The sequence below is a fragment of the Mirounga leonina genome, unplaced genomic scaffold (genome assembly GCF_011800145.1).
Source record: "Mirounga leonina isolate KUSES-001 unplaced genomic scaffold, KU_Mleo_1.0 Mir_168, whole genome shotgun sequence".
In the NCBI taxonomy this organism is placed as follows: domain Eukaryota; kingdom Metazoa; phylum Chordata; class Mammalia; order Carnivora; family Phocidae; genus Mirounga; species Mirounga leonina.
The window spans coordinates 67,000,900-67,021,828 of NW_023270426.1; the positions used below are offsets into that span (position 1 = coordinate 67,000,900).

The window sequence follows — 20,929 nt, forward strand, 5'->3', positions numbered from 1 at the left end:
GTTTTTAATAGCACTATTTATCATAGCAAAATTATATAAAACTCCAATGTTCAGCTAATAGTGGAAGGTTATGTTATGGAATGCCTATAAATTGCTAAGTAAAAAGTAAAACATGAAGCTGTCTATATAATTTCAACTATGTAATATATCTATTAAAAAGATACAAAGAAAATACATTAAAACTGTTGGTGGGAATGCAAGCTGGTGCAGCCACTCTGGAAAACAGTATGGAGGTTCTTCAAAAAGTTGAAAATAGAGCTACCATATGATCCAGCAATTGCACCACTGGGTATTTACCCCAAAGATACAAATGTAGAGATCCGAAGGGGTACATGCACCCTGATGTTTATAGCAGTAATGTCCACAATAGCCAAACTATGGAAAGAGCCAAGATGTCCATCGACAGATGAGTGGATAAAGAAGATGTGGTATATATACACAATGGAATATTATGCAGCCATCAAAAAGAATAAAATCTTGCCATTTGCAATGACGTGGATAGAACTGGAGAGTGTTATGCTGAGCGAAATAAGTCAGTCAGAGAAAGACATGTATCATATGACCTCACTGATATGAGGAATTCTTAATTTCAGGAGACAAACTGAGGGTTGCTGGAGTGGTGGGGGGTGGGAGGGATAGGGCGGCTGGGTGATAGGCATTGGGGGGGTATGTGCTATGGTGAGCGCTGTGAATTGTGCAAGATTGTTGAATCACAGATCTGTACCTCTGAAACAAATAATACATTATATGTTAAAAAGAAAAAAAGAAGAAGAAGATAACAGGAGGGGAAGAATGAAGGGGGGGAAATCGGAGGGGGAGATGAACCATGAGAAACGATGGACTCTGAAAAACAAACTGAGGGTTCTAGAGGGGAGGGGGTGGGAGGATGGGTTAGTCTGGTGATGGGTATTAAAGAGGGCATGTTCTGCATGGAGCACTGGGTGTTATATGCAAATAATGAATCATGGAACACTACATCAAAAACTAATGATGTAATGTATGGTGATTAACATAACATAATAAAAAAATAAAATGATAATAGAAAATTAAACAAGAAGCTCTCTTTATGGTTTGGGTGCAGGCATACAGACTCTCCTTCACTTCCTAAACACAGCTTGTTGAGATTTCAGCTCTGAGGACTTCGAAGGAAGCATGGTGAAGGTTCCATTCTGATCAGGGTGGTGAGTAATCCCAAGACTCTCCCCTTCGGAGGTGGATGTCTACAACACCTGCTGTTCTTTTTCTAGGTTAAAATAATTTTTCCTGTGTTCCAGCTACAGAATTTGGGTTTGTTCTTCATTTGCTCACTTTAGAAACTCTGGCAGACTTCATTTAGCCATTTGGATCACTGAAGAATCATATAGGTTATACAATAGAAAATTGACAGGTTAAACAAATATGGCACCAACTTGCATTGTATATTAAAATAGAAATTAAACCTGCAATTTTAGTTATTGTAAGATCTAGAAATTGCTTTGCAGATCTTTCAAAAAACTATATAGTACTGTGGAAAGTACAATTTCTATACTGTAGAGATAATTATTAAATAGAATGAACTCCATTTATCGCTTTGTCAGCAAGAAAAATGCTAAAAAAATAACATGGTAATAGGACAAATATATAACTCGGGAATGAGCATCTGAAACCAATGAATTACAGTTTGATCAACACTTTTTTTCTTTTTTGCTCTTGGCTGGCTTTACTAGTTATTGAATATCACCAAGAGAAAGCCAAGGGAGGAGAAAGAAATGGAAAAAAAGTTGAATAAATAGCAAATGGAAAAATGTATTCCAATTTAGTTATACTTGCTTTCATATAGAGGATATATTAAATATGCTTTTATGTGCTCATGTCAAAATTATTAAACTTTTCAAACTTCTAAGACCTCTTATCATGATTTTATGATACATATCTGAATATAATTAAAATGTCAAAGAGAAGGAATCCGGGGACAATTAAATGTTTTACAAACCCTACTTGTTGGCATAGTCATTTTAAACAGTATTCAAAACAACCAAAATCCTAGAACAAAGTAAGAATGACAGACTTATTTGCTTGAGGTTTATTTCAGTGTAATATAACCAGAAGGTAATACTAAATCTCACCTTATTTGCTTGCTGTTGCCTATATAAAACTGTAGCCTTAACAGAACATCAGACATGGTAGTGACTGAAAATAAGAACATGGTGAACGGTTTCCAGATTTTGAAGTGTCAGACTATTAAGAGTGAATGCATAATTGAGAGTAGCCAGTTGATGATGCCATTCAAGAAAGTTGCTGAATATGCCTCTGGGGGACTTGGGGTCACTGGGGTGTAGAATCAAGAAAGTGTGGATAAGTGTGAGTGTAACTTGAGAGAGTTGAAACCTCAATCAGTTTGTACTCTACTGCAGTCAAAAGAAAATTATATATATTAACAGATAGGGAGAAGGTTTGCCAAGAACCTCAAGAGGAGCTCAGGCTTTTTGTTTATTTCTGTCCCAGGAGGGGAGAGTCCTTATGACCACCCGAGAATTCTGACCCTGTACATCCTCCTCTACTAAAGGGATGAGTGCTTTGACCATCACAGCTCAGTGGCTTATGAAGCAGTGAATCCTCTTATTCTGATTCTACAACTGTCAAGCAAAAATCTGTAGATTTTAATTACAGGATTTTTATCAGGGAGACAAATAACAGATACTCTCTATTCCGACATCAAATAAATTAATTGAAATATTCAACAAATATTTATTGAGCATCGGTTGTATGTCTGGGTCTTAGGTCCAGTTTAGGGTTTATCTCATTAGTAGTTATTTATCATTATTAAAAACATTATGACACAATGCTATATTTATTTGGACTCTGTTTTTATTTGGAATCATAATTTGATTAGCACTTATTAGTCACACTGAATTGTGTTACTCTGTAAGTATTGTCAAAAACTTAGTTTTTAGAGATGCATGGAAGAATAAGATTCTTGACTGTTGTAATGCCCCCCAAATGGTTATACAGAACACAGATATCTGCATGATTAGCTTGTTACCTTCAATGACATCTCTACCTTCTTTCTTCTTACCTGAAACAATATTTTCAGAAGCAGTGATGAGACAAGATTTCAAATGAAGTATGTCAAAAAGTGAAAATGATCTTCATAACACTATTCCTGAGTAGGATAATGTAAGAGGAGATGTATTGATACTCAGATTCTTACACAAATTAGAATAAACACAAGTAAGTCACATTTTAAGTCATCTAATTTGGTCTATAAAATGTATTATCTCCATTTAAAAAATCAAAGCACAAAGGTTACTTTTAAAGGAGTTTATTTTTTCCCCACTTTATTTTTTTCTTTTTTAAATTTTATTTTATTATGTTATATTAATCACCATAGATTACATCATTAGTTTTTGATGTAGTGTTCCATGATTCATTGTTTGCATATAACACCCAGTGCTCCATGCTGAACGTGCCTCTTTAATACCCATCACCAGGCTGACCCATCTCCCCACCCCCCTCCCCTCTAGAACCCTCAGTTTGTTTCTCAGAGTCCATAGTCTCTCATGGTTCATCTCCCCCTTTGATTTCCCCCCCTTCATTTTTTCCTTCCTACTACCTTCTTCTTTTTTTTTTAACATATAATGTATTATTTGTTTCAGAGGTACAAGTCTGTGATTCAACAGTCCTACACAATTCACAGCGCTCACCATAGCACATATCCTCCCCAATGTCTATCACCCAGCCACCCCATCCCTCCCACCCCCCCACTCCAGCAACACCCAGTTTCTTCCCTGAGATTAAGAATTCCTTATATCAGTGAGATCATATGATACATGTCTTTCTCTGACTGACTTATTTCGCTCAGCATAATACCCTCCAGTTCATCCACGTCATTACAAATGGCAAGATCTCATTCCTTTTGATGGCTGCATAATATTCTATTGTATATATATATCACATCTTCTTTATCCATTTATCTGTTGATGGACATCTTGGCTCTTTCCACAGTTTGGCTATTGTGGACATTGCTGCTATAAACATCGGGGTGCACGTACCCCTTCGGATCTCTACATTTGTATCTAAATACCCAGTAGTGCAATTGCTGGGTCATATGGTAGCTCTATTTTCAACATTTGAAGAACCTCCATACTGTTTTCCAGAGTGGCTGCACCAGCTTGAATTCCCACCAACAGCATAGGAGCGTTCCCCTTTCTCCGCATCCCCGCCAACATCTTTCGTTTCCTGATTTGTTAATTTTAGCCATTCTGACTGGTGTGAGGTGGCATCTCATTGAGGTTTTGATTTGGATTTCCCTGATGCTGAGTGATATTGAGCACTTCTTCATGTGTCTGTTGGCCATTTGGATGTCTTCCTTGGAAAAAATGTCTGTTCATGTCTTCCGCCCATTTCTTGTTTGGATCATTTGTTCTTTGGGTGTCGACTTTAAGAAGTTCTTTATAGATTTTGGATACTAGCCCTTTATCTGATATGTCATTTGCAAATATCTTCTCCTATTCTGTCAGTTGTCTTTTGGTTTTGTTGACTGTTTCTTTGACTGTGCAAAAGCTTTTTATCTTGATGAAGTCCCAATAGTTCATTTTTGCCCTGCTTCCCTTGCCTTTGGCGATGTTTCTAGGAAGAAGTTGCTGTGACTGAGGTTGAAGAGGTTGCTGCCTGTGTTCTCCTTTAGGATTTTGATGGACTCCTGTCTCACATTTAGGTCTTGCAACCATTTGGAGTCTATTTTTGTGTGTGGTGTAAGGAAATGGTGCAGTTTCATTCTTCTGCATGTGGCTGTCCAATTTTCCCAACACCATTTGTTGAAGAGACTGTCTTTTTTTCCGTTAGACATTCTTTCCTGCTTTGTCAAAGATGAGTTGACCATAGAGTTGAGGGTCCATTTCTGGGCTCTCTATTCTGTTCCATTGATCTTTGTGTCTGTTTATGTGCCAGTACCATACTGTCTTGATGATGACAGCTTTGTAATAGAGCTGGAAGTCCGAAATTGTGATGCTGCCAGGTTTGCTTTTCTTTTTCAACATTCCTCTGGCTATTCGGGGTCTTTTCTGGTTCCATAGATATTTTAGGATTATTTGTTCCGTTTCTTTGAAAAAAATGGATGGTATTTTGATGGGGATTGCACTGAATGTGTAGATTACTCTAGGTAGCATTGACATCTTCACAATATTTGTTCTTCCAATCCATGAGCATGGAACGTTTTTCCATTTCTTTGTGTCTTCCTCAATTTCTTTCATGAGTATTTTATAGTTTTCTGAGTACAGATCCTTTGTCTCTTTGGTTAGATTTATTCCTAGGTATCTTATGGTTTTGGGTGCAATTGTAAATGGGATCGACTCCTTAATTTCTCTTTCTTCTGTCTTGTTGTTGGTGTATAGGAATGCCACTGATTTCTGTGCATTGATTTTATATCCTGCCACTTTACTGAATTCCTGTATGAGTTCTAGCAGTTTTGGGGTGGAGTCTTTTGGGTTTTCCACATAAAGTATAATATCATTTGCAAAGAGTCAGAGTTTGACTTCTTCTTTGCCAATTTGGATGCCTTTTATTTCTTTTTGTGTTCTGATTGCTGTGGCTAGGACTTCTAATACTATGTTGAATAGCAGTGGTGATAGTGGACATCCCTGCTGTGTTCCTGACCTTAGGGGGAAAGCTTTCAGTTTTTCCCCATTGAGAATGATATTCGCTGTGGGTTTTTCATAGATGGCTTTATGATATTGAGGTATGTACCCTCTATGCCTATACTCTGAAGAGTTTTGGTCAAGAAAGGATGCTGTACTTTGTCAAATGCTTTTTCTGCATCTATTGAGATGACCATATGATTCTTGTTCTTTCATTTGTTAATGTATTGTATCACGTTGATTGATTTGCGGATGGTGAACCAACCTTGCAGCCCAGGGATAAATCCCACTTGGTCGTGGTGAATAATCCTCTTAATGTACTATTGGATCCTATTGGCTAGTATTTTGGTGAGAATTTTTGCATCCATGTTCTTCAAGGATATTGGTCTGTAATTCTCCTTTTTGATGGGGTCTTTTTCTGGTTTGGGGATGAAGGTAATGGTGGCCTCATAAAATGAGTTTGGAAGTTTTCCTTCCATTTCTATTTTTTGGAACAGTTTCAGAAGAATAGGTATCAATTCTTCTTTAAGTGTTTGGTAGAATTACCCTGGGAAGCCATCTGGCCCTGGGCTCTTGTTTGTTGGGAGATTTTTGATGACTGCTTCAATTTCCTTAGTGGTTATAGGTCTGTTCAGGTTTTCTATTTCTTCCTGGTTCAGTTTTGGTAGTTGATACATCTCTAGGAATGCATCCATTTCTTCCAGATTGTCTAATTTGCTGGCATAGAGTTGCTCATAATATGTTCTTGTAACTGTTTGTATTTCTTTGGTGTTGGTTTTCCACCCCCTCACTTTCAATCTGGGGGTGTCTTTGGGTCTAAAATGAGTCTCTTGCAGACTGCATATCGATGGGTCTTGTTTTTTTTATCCAATCTGATACCCTGTGTCTTTTGATTGGCACATTTAGCCCATTTACATTCAGGGTAACTATTGAAAGATATGAATTTTGTGCCATTGTATTGCCTGTAAGGTGACTGTTACTGTATATTGTCTGTGTTCCTTTCTGGTCTATGTTACTTTTAGTGTCTTACTTTGCTTAGAGGACCCCTTTCAATATTTCTTGTAGGGCTGGTTTTGTGTTTGCAAATTCCTTTAGTTTTTGTTTGTCCTGGAAGCTTTTTATCTCTCCTTCTATTTTCAATGACAGCCTAACTGGATATAGTATTCTTGGTTGCATATTTTTCTCATTTAGTGCTCTGACTATATCCTGCCAGTCCTTTCTGGCCTGCCAGGTCTCTGTGGATAGGTCTGTTGCCAATCTAACGTTTCTACCATTGTAGTTTACAAATCTCTTGTCCCGAGCTGCTTTCAGGATTTTCTCTTTGTCTCTGAGACTCGTAAGTTTTACTATTAGATGTCAGGGTGTTGATCTATTTTTATTGATTTTGAGGGGGGGTTCTCTGTGCCTCCTGGATTTTGATGCCTGTTTCCTTCCCCAAATTAGGGAAGTTCTCTGCTATAATTTGCTCCAATATACCTTCTGCCCCTCTCTCTCTTTCTTCTTCTTCTGGGATCCCAATTATTCTAATGCTTTGTTTTATAGTATCGCTTATCTCTCGAATTCTGCCCTCGTGATCCAGTAGTTGTTTATCTCTGTTTCTCTCAGCTTCTTTATTTTCCATCATTTGGTCTTCTATATCACTAATTCTCTCTTCTGCCTCATTTATCCTAGCAGTTAGCGCCCCCATTTTTTATTGCACCTCATTAATAGCCTTTTTGATTTTGACTTGGTTAGATTTTAGTTCTTTTATTTCTCCAGAAAGCGTTTCTCTAATAACTTCCATGCTTTTTTCAAGCCCAGCTAGTATCTTTAAAGTGATGATTCTGAACTCTAGATCTGACACCGTACTAATGTCTGTATTGAGTAGGTCCCTGGCAGTTGGTACTACCTCTTGTTCTTTTTGTTGAGGTGATTTTTTTCCATCTTGTCATTTTGTCCAGAGGAGAATAGGTGAATGAGAGAACAAAATGCTAACAGGGTAACAACGTCCCCAGAAAATATATTCTAAACAAATCAGAAAAGACCTGAAGCCGGGGGAAAAGAAAGGGAAAGAAAGAAAAAAGAAAAAGAAAAAAAAAATGTAAAAGAAAAAGATAAACAACAAACAAAAACAGAACAAAACAAAACAAAACAAACCAGAATATGATCAAATATGATCAGGCTGGTGCATAGATTAGTGCCACACACTAGATTTTGGGTGTATTTTGGTCTGTTAGAAGAAAGTGCCTCTCAAAATTTTAAAGAAAGAAAAACATATATTTACAAAAATAAGGGTTGATATGATGAAGGGATGGAATATGACTGTAACGATGAAATTTATAAAAAATTTTATAAAAGGACTTGATAAGAAGTTGTTTGAAAAACGAAAGAAGAGGATTTAAAAAAAAAAAGGGAGAGAATGTTATCAGGCAGGAGACTAGAACAAAGCCATACACTAGAGATTTAGGGTATATTTTGATCTGTTAGAAGAAACTGTATCTCAAATTTTTTTTTTTTAAGATTTATTTATTTATTTGAGAGAGCAAGAATGAGAGAGAGAGAGAGTACATGAGAGGGGGGAGGGTTAGAGGGAGAAGCAGGCTCCTCGCTGAGCAGGGAGCCCAATGCGGGACTCGATCCAGGGACTCCAGGATCATGACCTGAGCCGAAGGCAGTCGCTTAACCAACTGAGCCACCCGGGCGCCCTGTATCTCAAAATTTTAAAGAGAGAACAACTTATATATATATATGCCAAAAATAAGGGTAACTACTATGAAGTGATAGAATATGACTCTAAAAATGAAAAATAAAAATGCTTTTTAAGAATGGGATTGATAAAATGTTGGTTGAAAAAGGGAAAGAGAAAAATTAAAAAAAAAAAGTTAAAAAAAAAATTAACTTTGAAAGACTAAAGAATCATGGTAAAAAAGCCATGAATTCTATGTGCAGTATTCCCCTAGCTCTGGAGTTCTGCCGTTCTCATTGATCAGTAAACTTGGTCTTGGCTGGCTGTTCTTGCTGATCTTCTGGGGGAGGGGCCTGTTGCCGTGGTTCCCAAATGTCTTTGCTGGAGGCGGAATTGCCCCACCCTTGCTGTGGGAGCTAAATAATCTGCTTGGGTTTGCTCTCAAGAGCTTTGTTCCCTGCAAGCTTTCCCTACAGCTTTGGAGGACAAGAATGAAAATGGCGGCCTCCAAATCTCTGCCCCAGAGGAGCCGAGAACTCAGCGACCCACTCCTCAGTGCGCCCCCGGAGAAAAGCAGTCAATCACTCCCATCTCCCAGGTCTCCGGCTGCACTCCGTGCTCACCCGGCCTGTGACCAAGCATTTCTATCTCTGGCACCTAACTCGGTGTGGATTCTCCAAGCCCAGCAGATCCCTGTGGTGCGCTCCCACGCTGCTCCTCCCAGGGGAGGAAGGGGAGTCTCCCCGGATCTGCCGCTTGTTGGGTCCCTGCTGGAAGAGCAGTGGACTGACTGTGCCATGGATCACGGTTTATGGCAACCCCGAGCTGAGAGCCCACGCCTCGGCTCCCTCTCTGCAGCCGGCTTCCCCACTCCCATACCCAGGAGCTCTGCTGCACTCAGGCACCCCCAGTCTTTCTGTGACCCCGAGGGTCCTGAGACCACACTGTCCCACGAGGTTTCCACCCCCTGCTTAGCCACTGGAGCGACGTCCCTCAGCAGAGCCAACTTCTAAAAGTTCCGATTTTGTGCTCTGCGGCTCTATCACTTGCCAGAAGCGGCCGACGGAGTCCCCCTCCCCTGCCGTCTATCCTTCCGAATATCGCCTCGAATTCACTTCTCCGCACGTCCTACCTTCCAGAAAGTGGTTGCTTTTCTGTTCAGAGAGTTGTTGCTATTCTTTTCTTCGATCTCCTGTTGAGTTTGTAGGTGTTCAGAATGGTTTGATCCCTATCCACCTGAATTCCTGAGACCAGACGAAATCCAGGTCTCCACTCCTCCATTATACAGGCTTTAAACTGATGTTTAGAAATAATTTTGACATGCAAACTAAGAAAATATTATCAGTCAAAAATGTCTAGTATGTGTTTTTTTAAAAATGAAAGACAAAGGTACTCATTAAATTATTAATATTTGCTATTTCAAGATAGCAAAATTGTATTTTAATGTTTTCCTTTGTATGTTGTTTACATATCTATAGTAAACATGTTCTTTATACTTGAAACCAACAAATCTTACTAAGATAATTTAGGTGTATTTATTTTGTAACGTCCTTCTTTAATGTGGCTTCTTCTCTCCCATTAGCTGTGGAGTTTGTTCTGTCAGTCTTCAGGTTGATTTCTGGGTGTTTAGGATGATTTGATAGTTATCTAATTGTGTTCATGGGATGGGACGAGCCTAGGATCCTCCTGATTCCATCTTCCAGTTCTCCTGATTCAGATCTTAGCTGAAGAATTTAGGAAAGTCATCTTATTTCTCCCAGAATCCTTTCTTCCATCTATGATCTTAGAGATTGGAAGGGAGGATATTTAAGGCACTTTCTACTCTATAAATTCATAATTGTACTTTATTTATAAATAAACTACTGAACATAGAATATTTGAGAAAAGTTTAGATACTCTAGTTAAAGAAGCTACTGAATAGTGTTGTACTTCATATTTAATGAATCATCATTCTGAAAAATATGTAATTTATGAAATATAAATACTCATATTACACAGTTAAAAGAGAAAAATATTTTATTTTATAAATTTTTTTTTTAAGATTTTATTTATTTATTTGAGAGAGAGAGAATGAGAGACAGAGAGCATGAGAGGGAGGAGGGTCAGAGGGAGAAGCAGACTCCCTGCCGAGCAGGGAGCCCGATGTGGGACTCGATCCCGGGACTCCAGGATCATGACCTGAGCCGAAGGCAGTTGCTTAACCAACTGAGCCACCCAGGCGCCCCGAGAAAAATATTTTATAACATTATTTTGTAAGTTGTGGTTTTAGAGAAGAGAATTTAGAAGGCAAAAATAAAAATAGTTGATTTTAAATGATTATTACATTTATGGATTAAGATAGGAATAGTATTTTTTCCAGTTTTATTGAGAAATAGCTGACATAAATCACTGTGTAAGTTTAAGGTGTACAGAATGATGGTTTGATTCACATATATTGTGAGATGATTAACACAACAGGTTCAGTTAACATACCTCTTGTCATATAGATACAGTAAATATAAAAGAAAAAAAAGGAAAGAAGGAAAAACATTCTCTTTGTGATGAGAACTCTTAGGATTTACTGTAATAACCTTCCTATATATCATACAGCACTATTAACTATGGTCATCATGTTGTATATTGAATCCGTAGTACACGTTTATCTTATAACTGGAGGTTTGTACATTTTGACCACCTTCCTCCAATTCCCCCTCCCTCCACCCTCCACCACTGGTAATCACAGTCTGATCTCTTTTCATATGAGTTTGGTTATTTTATTTTATTTTATTTAGAGTTCACATATAAGTGAGATTATAAAGTATTCATATAAAATATTTGTCTTTCTCTGTTTCAGTTATTTCATTTAGCATAATACCTTCAACGTCCCTCTATGTTGTCACAAATAGTAGAATTTCCTTCTTTTTTTGGCTGAATAATATTCTATTGTGTATATATACCATAGCTTCTTTATCCATTCATTTGTCAATGGACACTTAGGTTGTTTCTATGTCTTGGCTACTGTAAATAATGATGGCCATTCTAACAGGCATGAGGTGATATTTCATTGTCGTTTCATTTTTCCATTTCCCTAATGCCTAGTGATGTTGAGCATCTTTTCATGTACCTATTGTTCTTTCCTATTTCTTCTTCTTTTTTAAAAATTTGTTTTATTATGTTATATTAATCACCATACAGTACATCATTAGTATTTGATGTGGTGATCCACGGATTCATTGTTTTCATATAACACCCAGTGCTCCATGAAGTACATGCCCTCCTTAATACCCATCACTGGGCTAACCCATCCCCCCACCCCCCTCCCCTCTAGAACCCTCAGTTTGTTTCTCAGAGTCCATAGTCTCTCATGGTTTGTCTCCCCCTCAGATTTCCCCCCCTTCATTTTTCCCTTCCTTCTCCTAATGACCTCCATGCTATTCCTTATGTTCCACAAAGAAGTGAAACCATAGGATAATTGACTTTCTCTGCTTGACTTATTTGACTTAGCATAATCTCCTCCAGCCCCATCCATGTTCATGTAAAAGTTGGGTATTCATCCTTTCTGATGGCTGAGTAATATTCTATTGTATATATGGACCACATCTTCTTTATCCATTCATCTGTTGAAGGGCATTTCGGCTCTTTCCACAGTTTGGCTATTGTTGACATTGCTGCTATTTCTTCTTTAGGAGAGCTCCTAATGCTACTTCCTCACAATCTGGCTTTGGTGTTGGATGGTGCTGATTCCTTTCATTTTAAGGGTGCCTCATACACTTCAGCATATCCTGACTCGGTGAATCTACTGAGAGCAGAACTGAAGGCAAGGACTTGGATGGGGCTGTTTATTTGTGAGGTGATGGCAAGATTCAAAAGTGAGGGAATAAGGGGAGTAGGAAGGAAAATAGCAGAAGTCAACAGAGATTGCTGCCTCAGGCCATGGGGGCTCAGACTATGACGAGTCCATCTGGAAAACAGGAGGTTGGATCATTTGTCCATCTAGTCCCATCTACTTCTTGAAGGGTGCATCAACTACATCTATCTATTGAGTTTTGCTTGCAGAAAGATTTGGTGCCCTCCCACAATGGTGAAAAAGATTCCGGGGCTTGGCAGGAACCTGGAAGTGTCAGGTGTCTGAACTCTGTCCCACAACTCCAGGTTAAAGGAGAATGTGACACAGGCCCAGGAGGCATTTGCTGCATACCCCACTGAAGAAAGCGGTGGTTTCAGGTTGGGGCTTCTGGGAGGGAATTGGCTCAAGCAGGTCTATTTTCAGTGAAGGAAAGATTGAGAACAGTGGTTTTCAATCCCTTGTTGTCCTTGGAGTTCCTTCTAGAAGCAGGGGGCAAAGGAATAGGTTTAAATCTTCAACCTATCACCTTCATTCAATAGTTCAAATTTATCTAGTGTACATACTGAACTTCTGAATGAGCTTTTGTTCTGAAGCTAAGAAAAATTTTGAAAACCATGGAGAGTGGTGATTAAGAGTGTGGACTTAGGCTGCAAGCCTGGGCTTCACCACTTAGTAACTGAATGAATTTTGAAAAGTTACTGAAGCCAGTTTTCATATTCCATGACATCAGTTTTCATATTCTGTGACATTCAATTGTGAAGAGGATCTGAATGCATGAAAGGGCTTAGCATGGGGCCTAGCACAACGTTAATCCCACAGTAAGCTGGATAAGAAGCTTTGAGCAACAGAGACACATGGAAAGCCTGAGAACTTTTTATAGGACTTCAAAGCAGGGAAAAAGAGAAATAGAAATTTTCCTATTAGTCGCTGCACAGTTGGCCTGAGAATGACACTGACGATTGGTGTCTAAGCTTCAGCAATACTGAAGAATTTTAAGCTTGACAAGGCCAAAGTCCAAACTTTGTACGTACTTTATACATTTTGAAAAATGTACAACTTTTTAATAATACAATTAGATTCAATTGCTTTCTTCAAATATTATCATCATTTTAGAGATCAAATCTCTGCATGTTTCCTTGTATAGCTTTATGTTTAGGGCAGGTAGAGAGAATTCCTTTTGGTGTATGTTGATGGTTATACAGTCAGTTATCCCATAATATTGATTAAGTCTTTTTGTCTTTGACTATGTATTTAACATACTAGCTTTCGTTTCATATCAATTGTAATCTCATCTGAACCAAATTAGAGAATAAATTAATATTCTACATATGCAAACTCATTTAGACAAAATGGCTATAAAAGATTATTTTTTGATACTGATAGCAGATCTGAATAATGTTGCTTTAAAATTTTTAATCTTCTAATTTAATTTTTGAATGTTCTTTTTATTTTTCTCAGACTTTGGAAGAGTAGCCATAATATCCATTTCCTAGCTCTTTTGTGTTAATTGTAAGTTTCTTGGTAAGGAAGTAAGACACTATTAAATTTAAAGGAAATTATTAAATGTGTCTTTGTCAAATGGAGAAATATATATCAAATAAATTTTATTATAATACGTGTTTTCATTAAATAGATTAATAGGCATATAGTTAGCTATTAACTATTTATTCCTGTAATTGGAGATGGTTTTATAAATAATACTTGAATTGCTAGTTGATGGAGTTCCTCACTCTTCTATAGTACTTATACTCATTTAATACATTAGCTATTACATATACACATCTAATCTTTGCACTGTTTTTCCACATGTTATCTCATTAATACAACATTCTGTGCAATAGGTATTCCCCCATATTTAAAAGAGGAAAATAAATAACACAAAATCATTAGCTCAGTGTCATAATGATAGTTATGTGACAAAGAAGAAATTAATACCTCAATCCGTTTGACCTCTAAGCAATGATTGTGGTATGCATCTCTAAAAGAGAAGACACTCAATTTACAAACCAACTTCAATATTTTGGGGGGTCATTTTGTTATGTGCAGTCAGACTTAGTGAAGATCCTGTCACTTTATTCCCAGCTGATTTATTCTTTGGATGAAATCTTAGACCAGTCAGTATACCAGTTTTAGGAACAATTTTTAGACCAGAACATCCTAAGATATCCTGTATTTTACTTATTCCTTTTGTGACCATCTGTTAAGTACCTCCTGCTTCAGGACCTGTGTGATTGCTGGGAATATGTAGATGAGGACCGTATCTTGGGCCGTATGGGGTTTCACAGTGTAGTGAAGGGTGGAGATAAGATAGGGACCAGACCACTGTACAGTAGGTGGCAACCCTTATGATAGAGGAATAAACAAAGTGTGATTGTCATATGTATACAAGAATGAGGCGGAATACGCAAAGTTAATTTCCAAAGGCAGCAATAGGTTAATGTGAGTGATTCAGTCTAATTGAAGGGACATCTGAGTGTCCTGGGTGGGGGGTATCACCATGGAGCCGTTCATAAGGTTCAGGAAAATAATGGGGCATTAATTCATGTCACTTCTCCTGGCCAATCCAAGGGCATTGATGGAAGGCGCTCACCAGATAACAGCTAGAACGGGTGTCCCTTTATCATAGGACAAGTGATGGATGGTTTAGGCCTTGCTTGAACTTGAACAAATTTTCCTGGTGCAGAGTTTGCATGGGACTGGAAATCTCTTTGCTAATTTTCTTCTTCCCACATACACCCTCCCCCTTCCCCACCAGATTTAGTGGCTTGTCTTAGAACTTAAAACTAACCCAAGTCCCCTTTGCCTTCCAAACCACATGACTTTCACCTAGCCTCCTGGAGAAAAACTCATCTGACTTTTCCTAACACTTTTTCTGGAGAATATTATGACAAAAACACACCAGTGCTGAGCTTCCTTCAGTTCCTCTCCTTCAGACTCTAGGAGCTTTTTTTCTGTCAACAAAAACACTCATCTTGCAAATCAAAGTCATGACATTTGAAACTAGTTTGTGATAATGGCTTCAGAAATTTATTTAGCGCATGCCTCCGATGGGTACTAAGAACAGAAGGAAAGAGAAACATAACTATAAATACTTCTCTTTTTTTTTAGGAAAGTAATTTCTGTACATAATTTAGAAAATCAAATAGTTATACAAGTCTTATGATTAAATATCTTCATCTCTTGATCTTTCCCTCACCATCCCCAAATTTTTCTTTGTAGGTACAAGCATTTTCAACATCTTCAGTTGGTTCTTTTGGCATTTGCCTCTATCTTTCAAAAGAACGTGCTTGATTTTGAGTTATATATATAGTGATAGCCAGAATAATGGCCCCCAAATATGTCTACTTCCTAATCTCCAGAAATCGTGAACATGTTGTGAGTGGCAAGGGACAGGTAAGGGAATGGATAGAATTACAGGTGCTAAGCAGCTGGCCCTAAGATTAGGAGAGGAGTCTGGGTTATCCAGGTGGGGCTAATGTAATCACAGTTTCCTTTAAATGTGGAAAAACCTCCCAAAGACTCTGCATTAGAGCGATGTGTTGGGGGAAAGACAAATGGCTGTTGCTTGCTTCGAAGCTGGAGGAATGGGGTCCTCTCTAGAAGCTGGGAAATCCCGGAAAACTGATTTTTCCCTAAAACCTCCAGGAAGAAACACAGACCTGCTGCACACCTTGGATTTAGAACAGTGAGAGACACGTTTTGGACTTCCGAGCTCCAGAACTGTAAGTTACTAAGTTAATGTTTATTTAAGCTTCTGAATTGGTGGTCATTTATTAGCAGTAGGAAACTAAAACAGATGTTACCGGTGGATTTCATACAATGAAAGATAAGCGTTTAATTTTCTTTCGTTTTTCCCTTCTCAACTTTAGCAGTAGGGATCCGTCACAATATTGGTTATATTTAAATTCAGTGTATATATTTTCAGGGTCATTTCTTGCTTTTCTTAAGCGAACCGTATCTGTCTCTGACAAGTGCTCATTTTCCTGGGAGTGACTGCAGCAGTTTGTGTTTGCTTGGTTTTTGAAATACCAGGAGCTTTTTAAGAAAGGGCAAATGGGAAGTACTTTTTTGAGACCTGGAATGTGTGAAATGTCTTTATGCTACTTTCATGATTGACAAATACTTAGCTGGGTATAGAATTCCATGTTGAAAAAAAAATTTTTTTTTTTTTGTTATTTTGACTCCATTGCTGCAGTTTGCGTGCGTCTCTTGCATTTTCGTTGTTTGTCTCCTTTGCTTTTAGCCTTTAAATAACACACATACACACCCACGGAGAATACTATAAAGTATTCCTGTGTTTTATAACATGGCTTAAAGTGATAGTAGTATAACTGCCACTTGGGTCAATAAATAGTTCGTTGCTGGCCCCAAGGCCTCTGGGTATATCCGTTTTGATTTTACTACCTTCTCCTTTAAAGGCAACCATTCTCCTGATGCATCTGTTAATTATTCTCTCTTATTTGTATTTTTACTACCTATAAATGTTTTTTCTAAACAATATATTTTAGTTTTCCCCACTTCTTGCATTTGTTTTTAACAGAAATTATACACAATCATTTGGGTCTTACTACTTTGCTGAATATCAGGGTCATTAGATTTGTCCATATTGTTAGGGGAGGCAGCATTTCGTCCATTTCGTTGCTGTAGGAGTATGCCATGGCTTGACTTACACCACAGTTTACTTTGTTATTGTTATTGGTGGGCATTTTGGGTTTTTCCACATCCATCTGCCTTTTAGCTTCCAAATTGCTATTTACTTTCTGCTGCTGACCTTTCTTAATTCTTTTAAGCCATCTATCTTAAATAAAATCCTTGATGTCTTTTTTTTCTTCTTAATGATATTTTACTTTTATTTTCATGGGTGAGTTAGGGGGAAAGCGTTGAGAGGTGTATTCTATGTTTAAATGAAGCCAGGATTGTTATATTAAGATATTATGTGGTACTGTAGTTATGGAAATTATTTTCATTGTGTTTTTATATACTTGAGTTCCTTCATTCCTTTTGCTGTCATAAGAGCAGACTGACAATCTTGGGACTATGTTGAAGCCACGTTTTGTAAAACCTGAAACTATGATTTGATTGGTTAAGGGAGATAGGTTACTGTGTTTGATGTAAGGATTCTGCTCTATAAAGGGACGGGACATAGCTGCGTATGTAAGAGGCAAGACAACCACAAACGATTTAAAACTTGCTTTTGAATTTGTAATACCTTCTAATCCTTCAGTATCTTTTTTTCTTAATGTTCCCTTAGAAATACTACCTAGAATGATCCTTTGTTCACAAAGACATACACATTCTGCAGTACTTAATAGAAAGAAACAAAATAGTGAATTAAAAAAAAAAACGCCTCATTCTCTGACCTGCAGTGCATTTGAGTATCCTGTGCTTTAAATAGACAGGCAGTCCTTTGTTACTTTGACCACTGTACCTCAACAAAGCTGAGCATACACAATGGCCAGTGGATAGTCTGGCCATGGGTAGTAATGATACTTGAGTACAGACCCAGATAGAATCCTAGTAAACGGAATTGCTGAATATGGTTTATTGTTCCTTGGCAGTAGCACACAGCAAAGGGAAAATAGAGGTAATTAAATACAAGTGATATAAACACACACTTTACTCTCTTGTTGCTAAATATAATTATATTACATGTATCACAAATTGAAAGTTTTATTTCAAAAAGAGCAACCTAATTATTTCTAAAGCCCCTTTTTAACTCCATCTATGACCTTGATGATTACACAGTTTAAAGAAGCTGTATTTGGATGAGTGTTTTTCTGTGTAGTGTTTTTTCTCTCCGTTCATTAAGATCACCATGAAACACTGTTTCCTGTTTCAAGTTATATGGGATAATGATAAATACACCTGCCTTATCATATTCTTCAATTAACCATTGATGCTTAAGTCTGAACTTTAGAAAATATGATACCTATCTATTATTTGTAGGAATGGGTGTTATTTAATTTAAAAGATACTATACATATAAACAAAGGAAAACCGATACCTTAGGGGGGTGGTGATCATAAACAGGAATTTTAGCTGTGACATAGTGGTGACATAGTGACCATTTTTATGGTGTCTTAAACTGATCCTCAAAGGAAGATATTGTCCTATTTACAGAAAAACAGGTTTACGTGGAATCATGTTACTTCTCTAAAAGACCCTAAACTTTGATTTTTTTCTATATGAATGAAGCCTTTTTCAGACACTGGCAATGATTTTTCTAAAGCTGGAATCTTTTTTTTTTCTTGGAATGTTTTAGTTAACTCCAATATGATCCCTAGTGGAACACAAGACTTGGTTATTCTCTTTTCTTTCTTTATATTCTTTTTTGGTAAATAGATCTAGCATTTCTGTGGAAAACAGAAGGTGGCACTCTGCCTTCTATCTTGTGATATTTTCCACTTGAGTGTTTATTTTAATTCTCTGTTAAGATTCAGAAGAGCACTCTGTTGGCAAGTTGATTGTTTCTTTGTGGTTAATGACCACTTTTGCTCTTATCAAAAGTCAGGGACACATTCCATGAAGTATAATACCAAATGAGGCACTAACTGCCATTGACAATTCAACAGTAAACAGTGCTTAAAGTTTGATAAGGTCCCTTATAGTTTACTTGCCCATATGAGCACTTGTCTCCTGAATGATTCTCTCCTCATTTTGTTTTATAGACATGGGTAATAAAAAAACACTTAGGTATATAAGAGCCCTTGGAAAAGATTTGCTATTACCAGCTTCACATATACTGAAATTGATGGTTGATTAAATGAGTATATAGTGATGTAATCTGTGACCTTTGAACCAATTGTCAAAATAAACTTTTTGAAACTTAAATCTTGTTTTATTTCCTTGTACTTGTTCTGATCTTGGCTAGTTTACATGAGTAAAGTTGAGATTACCTCACGGATGGCAGTAAAAATCAATTTGATGGCTTTACTTTGTATTTATGGTATATTGTTTTCCAAAGGCATGAAAACAGTTAAAGATACTCATCAAGTATCATCAAAATGATATTTTTTAAAAATATATTTTATTTGAGAGAGAGAGAGAGAGAGAGAGGGCACAAGCAGGAGGAGAGGCAGGCAGAGGGAGAGGGAAGAGCAGGCTTCCCACTGAGCGGGGAGCCCAATGTGGGACTCGATCCCAGGACCTTGAGATCATGACCTAACCTGAAGGCAGATGCTTAACTGACTGAGCCATCCAGGAGCCCTGTAAAAATGATGTTACCTTTTAGTGAGACTTAATATATTCTTTTTTTTTTTTTGAAGGTTGACTCTTTAATTATGCATATAAAACAAACCCAGCAGATTTTCCAAATGAAACCATTTCAGGCTTCATTGTTACCTAATTTTTAAAAAAAGCTTTCACCTTTTATATTCCTGGCCTCAAATGAGTATATTTGAATTATGAACATGACTATGTCTGTTAATAATATAAACTGTTAGGACATATGTGTTGGGAAGTTGTTGGTTACTTAAAATTGGAGTCCTAGTCCTATAACTTGGTTTTGTTTTTTAACATTTTACCTGGTATCAGTGTAGAGCCCCAGAGTTGGCTCTGTTCACCTCTTGTGTATGGCCTTTGGAAAACTGGCCCTAACTGAAGATCATTGGGAAGCTGTGTGGTTTTTAAGAGCTGGCTATAGAACTTCAATGTTTTTACTAGGAATCTTCCCTAGGACTTACTACCTCCTTCCTGGTGGCTCCTGTTGCTGGATGGATGCAAGATACCTGGAGTTCTAGCCACACGGCCACATCTACGGTCTCCAAAATCTCCACAAAACATCTGCCATCCACATCCCAGATTGTTGTGCTGTGTCAATTACAGTACTCATTGTTATTGCTAAATAATTTAAGACTTAGGCCTTGCGCCCTTGTAAAAGCACATCTATTAAAGAAACAGACCAAAGTTCCTAAGTTGTTCACTGCTTTTTAAGAACTAGATCAAAAAAGCGGGTGGCTTAGTTAAGCGTCTACCTTCGGCTCAGGTCATGATCCAAGGGTCCTGGGATGGAGTCCCGTGTCGGGCTCCCTGCTTTGCAGGGAGTCTGCTTCTCCCTCTGCCCTTCTTCCCATTCATTCAACCTCCTCTCTCTCAGTCTCTCTCTCTCTCCCAGAGGGAGAATTCATCTTTAAAAAAAAAAAAAGTGACCATTTCTACATGTAAAAACCTTTCTTAGTAGTCTACAAAAATAGGCAACAGGCCTGACTTAGTCTTCAGGTCCTATTGTGCTCATACTTGCTGGACTCAAACGTTTTGTGCCATGTCTACGTTTTTTTTTTTTTTTTTTTTTTTTAAGATTTTTATTTTTAATTTATTTGACAGAGAGAGAGATAGCAAGAGCAGGAACACAAGCAGTAGGAGTGGGAGAGGGAGAAGCAGGCTTCCTGCCGAGCAGGGAGCCCGATGTGGGACTCAATCCCAGGACCCTGGGATCATGACCTGAGCCGAAGGCAGACGCTTAACGACTGAGTCACCCAGGCGCCCGTCTACGTTGTTTTTAATAGTTGAGGCTAGCATTAAAAATACTTGGTTGGTCAAAGAGATTAGAACAACATGCTTACAGGTCCACAGTTTGTTGGAATTTGTAGAAGAAATAAAGCTGATTAAACAGATGAAAATTTTGATTTGGTTGATTTGCCTCCAGTAATGAGGACAAAATTACATCTGGTAAACATAGAGTCAGGTCCTCAACAATCAAATGGCATTTATTTAAACTGTTAGGGAAATGTCAAAAGTTCCACTAGAGACAAAACCTCATTGCTTCAGATAGTTTGTGATGTTTTACAATTTTATGCTTTGGAAAGAATCTGATGTAGTTTAATA

General features: G+C 37.7%; 1 long non-coding RNA gene across 1 annotated transcript in view; it reads left to right on the top strand.

The window, feature by feature from the left end:
- Window positions 1-1,080: 1,080 nt before the first annotated feature.
- LOC118017044 overlaps window positions 1,081-20,929 on the top strand; it is a 106,085-nt gene continuing 86,236 nt past the window's right edge. Inside the window, exons 1-3 of the long non-coding RNA XR_004681037.1 lie at window positions 1,081-1,181; window positions 3,074-3,210; window positions 15,752-15,828. This is a non-coding gene — a long non-coding RNA (uncharacterized LOC118017044). The remainder of the gene's footprint in view (window positions 1,182-3,073; window positions 3,211-15,751; window positions 15,829-20,929) is intronic.